At 37.8% G+C, this 12,672-nt stretch overlaps 1 protein-coding gene and 1 pseudogene across 15 annotated transcripts in view; one reads left to right on the forward strand and one right to left on the reverse strand.

Annotated features, from left to right (window-relative positions):
• The window catches only part of DST (dystonin), a 495,141-nt gene that overhangs the window by 479,827 nt on the left and 2,642 nt on the right, over positions 1 to 12,672 (reverse strand). The window lies entirely within an intron of this gene.
• Positions 6,250 to 6,362, forward strand: LOC116460573 (U6 spliceosomal RNA; annotated as a pseudogene).

Consider the following 12,672-nt stretch of genomic DNA (forward strand, 5'->3'; position numbering starts at 1 on the left):
TATGCACAAGAAGGAAGGATGATTGGATGAATGGATGGATACGTGAATGAACAGATGGGGGGATAGGTAAATAAAGAGCTACAGATAAACATAAATCGATAAGAAAAATTACTTACATAAAGATTAGAAAGTTCCCCTTATATCTAGGCTTTCCTTATAAATTTTCTGCTGTCCTTGTAAGTTGGTCAAACCATTTTCACTGTTTTTGCATTTTGTTTTTATTTCTTTTTTATATTTATTTTATTTTTATAGATGTCTATAGATTACTCTTCCAATAAAAAGTATATAAATAAGCAGCCAGGCATGGTGGCTCACGCCTGTAATCCCAGCACTTTGGGAGGCCAAGGTGGCTGGATCACTTGAGGTCAGGAGTTCAAGACCAGCCTGGCCAACATGGTGAAACCCTGTCTCTACTAAAACTACAAAAAATTAGCCAGGTGTGGTGGCGGGCACCTGTAATCCCAGCTACTCAGGAGGCTCAGGCAGGAGAATCGCTTGAACCAGGGAGGTGGAGGTTGCAGTGAGCTGAGATCGTGCCACTGCACTCCAGCCTGGGCGACAGAGCAAGACTCCGTCTCAAAAAAAAAAAAAATTATATAAATAAGTCTAGCAGAAATGGAATAAAAAAAGTTTCAATCATACTATCAAAAATGTCATAGTCTTAAATACACTGTCAGGCAGTGTTTTATACACTCAAAATGACAGAAACTTCTTAAAGTAAAACAAATTCCACATTACCCCCATATACACACACACACACACACACATATATACATATATACACATACACACACTTTTATGCAATATATTTTTATGCGTATATATAAAAATATGTACATATATATTTCTTAACCAACTTCACTGAGATACAAGGTACATATAATAAACTGCACCCATCTAAAGCAGCAATTCTCAAAATGTGGTCCATAAACCTCTGGGGTCCACAAGACTCTTTTAGGAATCCACAAAGTAAAGAACGATTTTCATAATAATAAGCCATCTTAGTTTTACATTTTTGTATCAATGTTAATGTCATATTTTTCAAAAAAAAATCCATTTAATCTAATTTGTCACTTCTGTGGGCATCAAGTTGTATAGTATATTCTCTTATCCTTTTTTTTTCTTTTTATTTACTTTATTTTGAGACAGGGTCTTGCTGTCACCCAGGGCGGAGTGCAGTGGTGCAGTCACAGCTCACTACAACCTTGACCTCCTGGGCTCAAGAGATCCTCCCACCTCAGCCTCTGGAGTAACTGGGACTGCAGGCGCAAGCCACCATGCCCAGCTTTTTTTTTTTTTTTTTCCTTTTTTGGAGAGTTGGGATTTCATTGTGTTGCCAAGACTGGTCTTGAACTCCTGGGCTCAAGTGATCCTCCCACCTCAGCCTCCCAAAATGCTGAGATTAGAGGCATGAGCCACTGCAACCAGTTTTCTTACCCTTCTAATGTCTGTGGGTTCCATAGTTATACCCTCTCTTTCATTTGTCATATTTGATCAGTCTAGCTAGAAGTTTATAAACTTTGTTGATCTAAGAGTCTAACTTGGTTTTCTCTTCTCAATTATATCCATGTTTGCTCTTACCTTTATTATGTCCTTCTTTCTACTTATTTTGTGTTTAGTTTGCTCTTCCCCCCAATACCCTTTCCAACTTCTTAAGGTTGAAGCTTTGTTAATTGATTTGAGACTTTCCTTCTTTTCTAAGATAAGCAGTTAAAACTATGTTTCCCTCCGAGCACTGCTTTGGCTGCACCCCACAATTTTGAGATACTGCGTTTTCATTATCATTTAGTTTAAAATATTTTTAAATTTCCTTTATGGTTTCCTTTTTGATACATGAATTATTTAGAAGAATGTTATTTAATTTATAAATATTTGAGGTTTTCTTGGAGATATTACTGATTCCTGTATAATCTGTATTATTTCAATGCTTTAAATTAATTGTGACTTGTATTCTGACCCAGAATATAATCTGTCTTCGTGAACGAGTCATGTAAGTATGGTGTTTCTTTACAAATATTTATTTATTCATTTTAAGACCAGGTCTCACTCTGTTACCCAGGCTGCAGTGCAATGGTGCTATCATGGTTCACCACAACTTCACCCACCTAGACTTAATCAATCATCCCACCTCAGCCTCCCGAGTAGTTGGGACTACAGTGCATGCCACTAAGCTTGGCTAATTTTTGTATTTTTGGAGAGACAGGGTTTTGTCATGTTGCCCAGGCTGGTCTCAAACTCCTGGGCTCAAATGATCCTACTACCTCGGCCTCCCAAAATGTTAGGATTATAGGCATGAGCCACCGCGCCTGGCCAATGAGTGTGGTATTTCTAGAAGTATCAGTTAGGTCAAGATAGTTGGTAGCGTTGTTTAGATCTTTACCTACATTTTTACTGATTTTCTGTGTGGATGTTCTATCAATTGCTGAAAGTCGTATGCTTATAAACTCTGTTGATCACCATCTGTGATTACAGCATTGTCTAATTCTGCCTTTACTTTTGAAATGTTTATGTCATACCTTTTGAGGTTAGGTTTATATTAGTTAGATACACACTTATGATAATGTCTTCCAGAATGATTGGTCCTTTCATCATTGTGGAACATCCTCTTTGTCTCTGTTAATACCATTTGCCTTGATTATCTACTTTACCTAATATTAATATAGCCACTCTAATCTTATGATTATTGTTTGCATCATTTATATTTTTTCCATCCATTCACTTTCGGTCTGTGTCTTTATACTTAAAGTAAATTTCTTGTAAATAGCATATACTTAGGCCCTGCTATTTATTGATTCTGGTCATCCATGTCTCATAATTGGAGTGTTTGGCCCATTAATATTTAATGTAATTATTGATATTATTAGATTTAGGTCTATTATTTTATTATTTATTTTCAATATGTCTCTTCTGGTTTTTTGTTCCTGTGTTCCCTTTTTCTTGCCTTCTTCAGGTCATTTGGATATGTTTTAGAAGTTCTGGTTGGGTTTATCTCTTGGGTTTGCTTTTTTTAATTAGTTGCTCTGAGAGTTAAAATATGCATCCTTAACTTTTCATTCTACCTAAGTTAATATGCTACTTCACATAAAATGTAGAAACTTTGCAAATGTATAGGAATTCCATTACTCCCCTGCCATTCTTTACAGTAAAAGTGTCAAACATCTATATATTTTATACACCCCACAAGACAATGTTATAATTTGTGCCCTATGTTTACTCTAATATTTGCCATTTCTCTCTTTTTTTTTTTTTTAAAGAGATAGGGCCTTGCTCTGCTGCCCAGGCTAGAGTGCAGTGGTATGATCATGGCTCACTGTAGCCTCAAACTCCTGGGCTTAAGCAGTCAGCCACCTCAGCCTCCCAGGTAGTTAGGACTATAGGAGCACATCACCATGCCCGACAAAATTTTAAAATTATTTTTTATATAGACAAGGTTTTGCTATATTGCCCAGGCTGGTCTGGAATTCCTAAGCTCAAGCAATTCCCCCGCCTCTGCCTCCCAAAGTGCTGGGATTACAGGCATGAGCTACCATATCCGGTCCAATATTTGCCATTTCTGATGCTCTTTATTCAAATATACCACCACATTTCTCAAAATTAGTTAAACAGATTACCAAAGCACAGCATTTGGCTCTCATTTGGCATGAATGCATAAATTATACATAAAAATTGCCTCAAATCTTTCCTTTTAAGCTTATGACAGTTAAAGCAATACCACTTGGCACTAATGTGACTGTAAATAAAACACAAATTCAGGAACTGGAACTGGATGACAGTACTGGTTATAAGGTAAAACGGTTACAAAATAATTCAGAATTATTTTTAGATTACAAATTGAAATACAAACATTAAATATCAAACTTTGATTTAAAATTCTCAAAGGATGAAAGTCCCTTCCATTAAAAAAAAAAAAAAAAAAAAAAGTCAGGGATATTTTCAACTCATTTTCTTTTTTTTTTTTTTTTTTCGAGATGGATTTTCACTCTTGTTGCCCGGGCTGGAGTGCAATGGCACAATTTCAGCTCAGCTCACTGTAACCTCCACCTCCCAGGCTCAAGCGACTCTCCCACCTCAGCCTCCCGAGTAGCCAGGATCACAGGGGCCCGCCACCACACCTGGCTAATTTTGTACTTTTAGTAGAGACGAGGTTTCTCTATGTTGGTCAGGCTGATCTCGAACTCCCAACCTCAGGTGATTTGCCCGCCTCGGCCTCCCAAAGTGCTGGGATTACAGGCATGAGCCACCGCACCTGGCCAATTTCAACTCATTTTCTAAAGTGTCTGATCTGTGTATCCGTGAAGTAAACGCAGGGTAAGACATAAGTAAGGTATAACTATATGTCTAAAATAAAATACGGGGCCAGGCAGAGTGGCTCATGCATGTAATCCCAGCACTTTGGGAGACCAAAGCGGGTGGATCACATGAGGTCGGGAGTTCGAGACCAACCTGGCCAACATGGTAAAATCTTGTCTCTACTAAAAATATAAAAATTAGCCGGGCATGGTGGTGAGCGCCTGTAATCCCAGCTACTCGGGCAGCTGAGGCAGGAGAATCATTTGAACCCAGGAAGCAGAGGTTGTAGTGAGCTGAGATCACGCCACTGTACTCCAGCCTGGGCAACAGAGAGAGACCCTGTCTCAAATAAATAAATAAAAATAAGATACAATATGAAAAGCATCTGTCTCTTTCCCCTTAAGGAAAAGAGGGATACAGGATATTTGGGGAAGTTAGCAAATTCATGAGAACTGAGAATGAAACTGACTTGTAGAAAACTTCAAATATTCATTCATTCATCCAACATTTACTGAGCTTCACTACGTGTCAGATTCTAAACTAAGAACTGGAGTTTTAGACTGCCTTTAAGAGTCTCACAATAACAACAACAAAAAACTAAATTGTTACTATGAGGCGGGAGTCATGAAAGTTTCCTTAAGGAGATAACTTATGAACTGGACTTTCAAGAAAGAGCAAGAGTTACCCTTTTTTTTTGTTTTGAGTATTTTTGTTTTTGTTGGAGGTGTGTGAGAAAAGAGAGGAAAGAAATAGAAAGAGGCTTTCTTAGCTGGAAATAACATGGACAAAAACAGTAATCCTAAAAGATCATCGTCCGTTTGAAGAATTATAAGAAGGGTGGACAAATGGTAGACTTGACCTATCACAGGACATCAGTACGAGGAACCCTTTGGCATTAGACTAAGAATGAACTTTATGATATTGAAAGAAGTGGGAAGCTACTAAAGGATTTTAAGTAGGAGAGAAATATGCATTACCCAACTCTTTCTCCCTTGCCTACCTCTACTACAGACACTAGGAAAGATAAAACCTCACATCCCAAGCCTGCTTTATAGTGACAGATGGCCTGTGACAGTTCTGGCCAGTGAAGGGTAAGCAGAAATCTAACTGAAAAGTCTTCTGGCAAATATTCAGATTTTCTGATAAATAACCATGGCTGGCTCTGCCCCTTCCCTTCCTTCCTTCCTTGAATTTAGACACCATATCTGTAACTGTGCCAACCATTCTCCAACCACAAGGGAATGACCAGATTATCCCAAATATGCTGAAAATGACACGGTAGAACTGCCCAAACAAAGCCTGTGGCCATCTCTAGCCTTCTTGTTATGAGAGAATAGAAATCCCTGTTTATTAATAACCCATCTTAAGTTGGGTTTTCCATTACTTGAATCTGAATGCCTCCATAACTTAAAGAAGTTTTAATAATTAATTTGTATTTTCTAATGATCTTTATTAAACTGGTGTGGATGGGTTGGGGAAGGGGATGCAGAGAGACTTGTCCAGAGGCTTATTATAGGGCTTGAACCAAAGAAACAGCAATGGGAATACAACGAAAGGCAGAGTCCAGAGATATTTAAAAGAGAAGACAGATGGGGCAGGATGGATGAGGGAGCCGTCTATTCTATCTTCTATATTCCTAGTTTGAAAAACTGCAAGGGTTTGGGGACTGGATGTGAGAATATTGCCATTCTCCAAAATAGATGCATAAGATGTGGTAAAGGACTGATGAGTTCAGTTTTGGACATGTTCAGTTTGAGATGCCAGTGGGACATCTATGGGAAATGAGGAAAAAGTAGGTGACTCTGAACCTAGAGATCAAAAGTGAGGTCTAAATTTGATAGGCAGATTTCAGAGTAACCATGATATGGGGGTAAACTAAAATAGTGAGTATGGTGAGATCCCACAAGTAAAATCTAAATAGGCAAAAATGAGGCCCAGCAAATCTATTGCCAGAAAGTAGTGCTCAGTTGGGCAGCACATATATTAAAATTGGAAAGATACAGAGAAGATTAGCATGGCCCCTGCACAAGGATGAAACACTGAAACATAAATTTGTGAAGCATTCCATATTTAAAAAAAAAAAAAAGAAAGAAGATTAGTGGCTGCCTATAGTTAAAGGATGAAGGAAGGAGGGGAATAGGGAATAATTGCTAATGGGTGTAGGTTTATTTTGGGGGTGATGAAAATGTTCTAAAATTAAATTGTGATGATGGTTGCACAACCTTGTGAATATACCAAAAACTTATACACTTAAATGGGTGAACTGTATGGTATGTAAATTATATCTCAATAAAGCTGTTTTCTTCTTTTAAGTAGGCCCAAGACAGGGAATATCAAGTTATAAGTAGGAAGAGGATTCAGTGCAGAAACAGAGAGAGCCAGGGCCAGAAAGGGGCAGGGGATTAAGAGGTGTTGTCTAGAAACCAGAAAGGAAATATCAAGAAGGAATCAGTGGCCAATAGTATCAAATACTGGATAGATCAACTAAATTAAAGAATGAAACAATCAATATATCAATTTGGAAATCATTGGTGAGCTAAGTGTGAGTGGTTATAAATAGTAGCAGCAGAGCCAGATTATACTGAGGAATAAATGAAAGGTGAGGAATAGAAGGTAACAAGAAGCTTTTTCAGGAAACTTTTCTTGTCAAGAGAAGAGTTGGTAGCATAGGGAGGTTTTGTGCTGTTGCTGTTATTTCCAATAGGAAGCACGTGTGATGTTTATAGGTAAGGGAAAGGAGCCAGCAGAGACGGAGCGATTGAGGATAAAGAAGGAGGGGATGACTAATAGAATATCCCCCAAGATGGGAAGAAAAGAATTCACAACATAAGTATAAAATATCAGTGTGGACGACAGATGAATTTTTCATTGGACTGGGAAGGAAGGCTAAGATGCCAGTTCGTAGGTGCAATAAGTTTAAGGAGCTATTACTTGATGCATTAATTGTGAGTCAGGAGATAAAAGGTCACTGGCTGAAGGTGAGGGAGTAGGCTTGAGGACTTCATAGGAGGGTAAACATTTAGGAATAATTATTATAGGAGAGAAATTTTAAAGGAAGAAGTTGAAAAGTTGCTACATACATTTCAAATACTTTTAAAAACTTTAATGTATTTCAGTCAATAAAAAGGTCTTTTACATAATGAATTACCTGCAAATTTATTATACTTCATATTAAAATTTGTAATGACCACGCTAAACACATGAGCAGGTTGCCATAAATCCCTGGAGAGATGGTGTCTGCAGTCAGAATATGACCCAATGATGCTGATCCTTGGACCTCAAAAACATGGTACCCTTCAAAAGCTCAGCCTCAGGGTCACCAGAAAGGCCCCCAATTGGCCATTTTCCAAGGCCCTCTGCAGCAGAGGCCATAACTCTTTGTTCTCCCTGGGTGAAAGAAGAGTGATTGGGCGGTTTTGTTATAGTTACTGGAAAAGAAATCAAAAGGTGATTTTTTGCTTCTCTCTTTTTTTTTTTTCTGAGACAGAATCTTGCTCTTTCACCAGGCTGGAGTGCAGTGGCGCGATCTTGGCTCGCTGCAACCTCCACCTCCCAGATGCAAGCGATTCCTCTGCCTCAGCCTCCCGAGCAGCTAGGACTACAGGCATGCGCCACCACGCCCAGCTAATTTTTGTATTTTAGTAGAGACGGGGTTTCACCATGTTGACGAGGATGTTCTCCATCTCCTGATCTTGTGATCCACCCGCCTCAGCCTCCCAAAGTTCTGGGATTACAGGTGTGAGCCACCGCGCCCAGCCTGCTTCTCTTAAGAGTACTCACAGCAGATGCCCTCCTAAAGTGTTCAAATAAAATAATGTTATGTCAAAGCCTTTTGTCAACGGTCATGTAGTATACACAAATCATTTTTATTGTAGCTGACACCTACGTCTACTTCCAGCACTATATTCCTTTATGCAATCTCAAGAGTCCCTCTCTCTAACCATACTGGTGTACACCAGTATGTGCTTTCCTAAATCTTGTCTATCCTCATGCCCTTATACCAACCTGGGATTTTGCTCTCATTTCTCTGAATCTACTCAGGTATAGTAGACCCCACTTATCCACCACAGATCCATTCCAAGATCCCAGTGGATGCCTTAAACCACGAATAGTACTAAACCCTCTACATACTATGTTTTTTTCCTATACATACATACCTATGATAAAGTGTAATTTAATTAAGTAAATCTGATGCAACGCATTGCCATCAATCAGAATATGTTTTCTATTCACGTCTTCCACCCACATATTTAATGTCTTTTCCATCCTAACTAAGCACTCATCATGCCCTGTGGCCATAACTTTTACAGCTTAAAGTGTGACAGCAAAACTATCATGAATTTCTTTTTCCTTCTTCACAATTTCACAGATGGAGGATTCATTCTTGTGGTATATTTTAGAAGCTTCAGCATACAATTTCTTTTTCCTTTCCTTACTAAGTCAAGAAGTTTTACCTTTTCACTTTAAGGAAGCATTTTGTGGCTTCTCTTTGGCATATCTGAATTGCCAGCCATCACTACTCTTGCACTATGGGGCCATTATTAAGTAAAATAAGGGTGACTTGAACACAAGCGTGGCAATACAGTTGACAGTACACCTGATAACTGAGATGGCCAGAGTATAAAGTATGGATTTGCTAGACAAAGGGATGATTCACATGTTGGGCAGGACAAAGTGGGATTGGAGCAGGGCAGCTCAGGGTTCCATCGGGCTACTCAGAGTCGCACGCAATTTCAAACTTATGAATCCTTTATTTCTGTAATTTTCCACTTAATATTTTCAGACCACAGTTGGCCACAGGTAACTGAAGCCACGGTAAGCAAAATCACAGAGAACAGGGGACTACTGTACTTACCATACAACCTTCAGGCTTCAGCATAAATATCACTCCTCTTGGAAGCCTTCTCTAATCACTTGAGCTAGAAGCAACCATTTCACCAGAACTATTCCAACCATTCCTTTTCTATACATAATTTGTTACTTGGTATTTATGCTAATGATGCTTTTTTCTTTACCTGCCTTAAGCACCTAGAAGACAGAAATCATGTTTTCATGGTGCCTCTACAGCATGACACTTTGTATGTAGTAGATACTCGGCCTATTACTTCTGGAAGAGGCTCAGAGATTCTCACATTACCAGTCATAATACAAAATCTAAGTATCAGTGACAAAAGAGACTTGACCAAGGTGACACAGTTAGTTCATGGCAGAGCTAGAACCCAAAACCAGAATTTTGAACTTGTATTCTTATAATCCTTACATTATGCCAATAATTATTGTTATTACCCTAGTTCCATTTTGCCATCCAGATCTCAAAGAGAGTCATTTTTGAGCCTTAAGATTACATAAAGATGCAAACTTCTCTGGAAAATATTTTGTTTCAATTCTAATCTAGATGAATTTAACTGGCTTGGATGCATGAAAAAAAGTGGGAGTTTTTTTGTTTGTTTGTTTTTGTTGTTTTGTTTTTCTGTTTTGTCACCATGTAGCTAAAGTCAGGGTTAATTATATGGTAGTGTTGACTCTGGTATGATAAACTCTGTGAATAGGATTAATTTGTCTTTTTTACATATGTATTGGCTGTACACTTTTACACAGCAGCCTCCGATGCTCTCATTGCATTTGTGATTCATAGTTGGAAACGGCGCAGCAGTTCAGTTAGCATAACAGAAAAAATCAGTAAGTATAAAATTTCAGCACTGACATTGGGAGTGACCTAGAAGGAACTGTCAAGGGCAGGGGCTCCATCTCCAACCCTTTGTTAGCCCTATTGTCTAACACAGTACTTTGGACAGAAAGAGAAAACAAATGTGTTTATTTGAAAAATAATTGGGTGACACTCAATGAATACTACATCATGTGCACGCTTACAACTTACGGCTGACTTAATTAGTATAAATTAATTTAGACCTAACATGTAACTCTAGACAAATTATTTATTTATAAAGATAACCTAATTATAAAGGATTGCTCAATAATAAACTATCACTTTCCCTAATCCACTAAATTAGGTAATTCTTAATGAAAGATGAAAATTTAATGAGATGCTGTGAAATGTGGTTATTTTGCTGGCCATTCTCCAATGATTTGGTACAGGGACACTTGAGGAACATAATGAGGACAACAGGGCTTAGGTGGACCATTGTTTCATTTAGGATAACTTACATAATCACTGGAAAAAAACTAAAGGATTTGCCAGTTCAGTATTATAAGAAATGTCAACTAAAAACTCAATTTCTTCCAGTGAAAATTTTGGGCATATTATTCTCTGGGCTGTGAGCGACACGATTCAACACCAGAGGATAGACAATATGTAGCCAGATAATTCTTGTGTTAGTCCTTAACTTGTTATGTGACTCTTTGGGAACTGCTTAACTCTTTTGGTTCCTTTGCCTGAAACAGGAAATGGAGAGATTTCCTCAAAAATTGGTAGATATACAACACACTCTTCTCCCTCCTTGTGTCAAACAAGGCTTCCCTTATTCCACTGAGCTCATGAATAGGGATTATTTACCACTATTCACTCTGGATATTCTCAAAGGGCATTATAATAGTCTCCACTCTACTGAAGTACTCCCAAGACCCTCTCTTATAATCTAACAGTACCTCAATTACCCATATCACTTTCTGAAATTTCCTTAAAATCAGGATTGTCACAGCCTGACTTTCACCACAGGAATCTAGGGTAACAGTTTACCATTGTTTAAAGTCACAGCATAAAGCATTATAAATCCTCAGGAAAAGTACACTTCTTAGATAATAGGATTCTAGAAACCAGAATGAACACTCGGTTTCTAGACTGTCTTACTACATCAGTGTGAAATCACTTCTCTTCATTAGCTGTTTAGAATAACAAGAACAAAAACACTGATAAGTGTTTAATATGCATACATAAAACACATAGTTCTGTCTATTACTGAAATGAAGTTACACTGTTCAGGCCTTGCTAGCTGCATTAATTATTTCACATTCTCATATGCTATTTATGAACATTTAGAAGACTACTAAAAAGCTAGTAAAGTTGGCAAGTACGTGAAAATAAAAAGGGTTGGCAGTTACGGTTCCAAAACATATTATAAAAATCTATATTATTTATTTCTAGCTTCATGAGGAAGAAACTGAAAAAATGTGTTTATTATATACTTAGTGAGGAGAAAATAGCTAGAGATCCTCAGATGAGGAAGGTGGCTTTTTTTCCCTACTACACAACTTTCCCAAAGCAAACTGAGTCCTGGTGCCATGATTTTTTCTCTAGGAGTATTTCTCTGACTACCTGAAAAGGAACCGGCTAAAACTTCCTGTGCAATTGGACTCCTTCCTGGGCGTGTGGGTACCAGAAGCAATACATTCTGCCAAGTAAAGCATCAAAGTGCTCACTGAACTTCTTCATCTGTATAAGGGCTAGCCCAAAGCTTTTTCGTGGTTCAAAGTGAGTCAGCAGATCCTAAACTCATTTTCCTCCTTTGACCATGGTAGAAATGCTGAAAGTCAGTTATCTACTTACTGAGAATGGAAGGAGAAACAGAAAGTACTAAATTCTTAGTTCAATATGACTATGATTTGTCAGAAATCAAAATTTTTTCTTGGATAATTATTTTGCAGCAGCCGCTACTAAAAAGCAACAAGAATATTCACTATGCTACACAAATTCTATTTTTTAAAATATGTTTAAAACCAAGTAAATTCAGAGGTATTTCTCAAAGAGAAAGTCTTGCAGAAAATGGCATCATGATAGAAAAAAGAAAAATATTCCCTATGTTTTCCTTAAGGGAAAATATTTCATTTATGTAAGCAAAGTAGTGATGAAATATGACATTCTTTTGCAACACAGTCCCATAATTTTTACTTATAAAATAGCATTCTTTGAGTGGTTTATCAAAACAGCTTGCTGATGGGTAGCCCATCAACAAATTAAACTAATATTGCACTTAAATTTTTCAGAAAAAAAATTCAAACCAAATCCATTTTGTTTCAATTTGTGATTTACATTTTTAGCACAAACTCCCGGGCAATTTTTAAAAGCCTGGAAAGATCCAGTAAGAGTTGAGATTTAGCAAATGTTGAATTCGGAGCGATGTCCTGAGAATGTGCATTTTTCTTTTCCGCCCAACTCTGAGTTCTATTTGCCCAGTTTCAGGAACTAGCACCCACTAGGATATTTTTTTTCATTCATTCATTCAATAAATATTTATTAATAACCCACTGTATACAAGGCACTGAGCCAAATAGTGCGGATACAGCCCTAAACAAGAAAGATATGGTCCTGCCCTCAAGGAGCTCACAGTCTAGTAGACAAGGCAAATACCACACAAAGATGTCAAACTGTACCAGGAATCTTATGAAGTGAGTTAAGGCATTAAACAACTACTCCCAGGTTTCCTA

Source organism: Hylobates moloch, unplaced genomic scaffold (genome assembly GCF_009828535.3).
Source record: "Hylobates moloch isolate HMO894 unplaced genomic scaffold, HMol_V3 SCAFFOLD_20, whole genome shotgun sequence".
Taxonomy (NCBI): Eukaryota; Metazoa; Chordata; class Mammalia; order Primates; family Hylobatidae; genus Hylobates; species Hylobates moloch.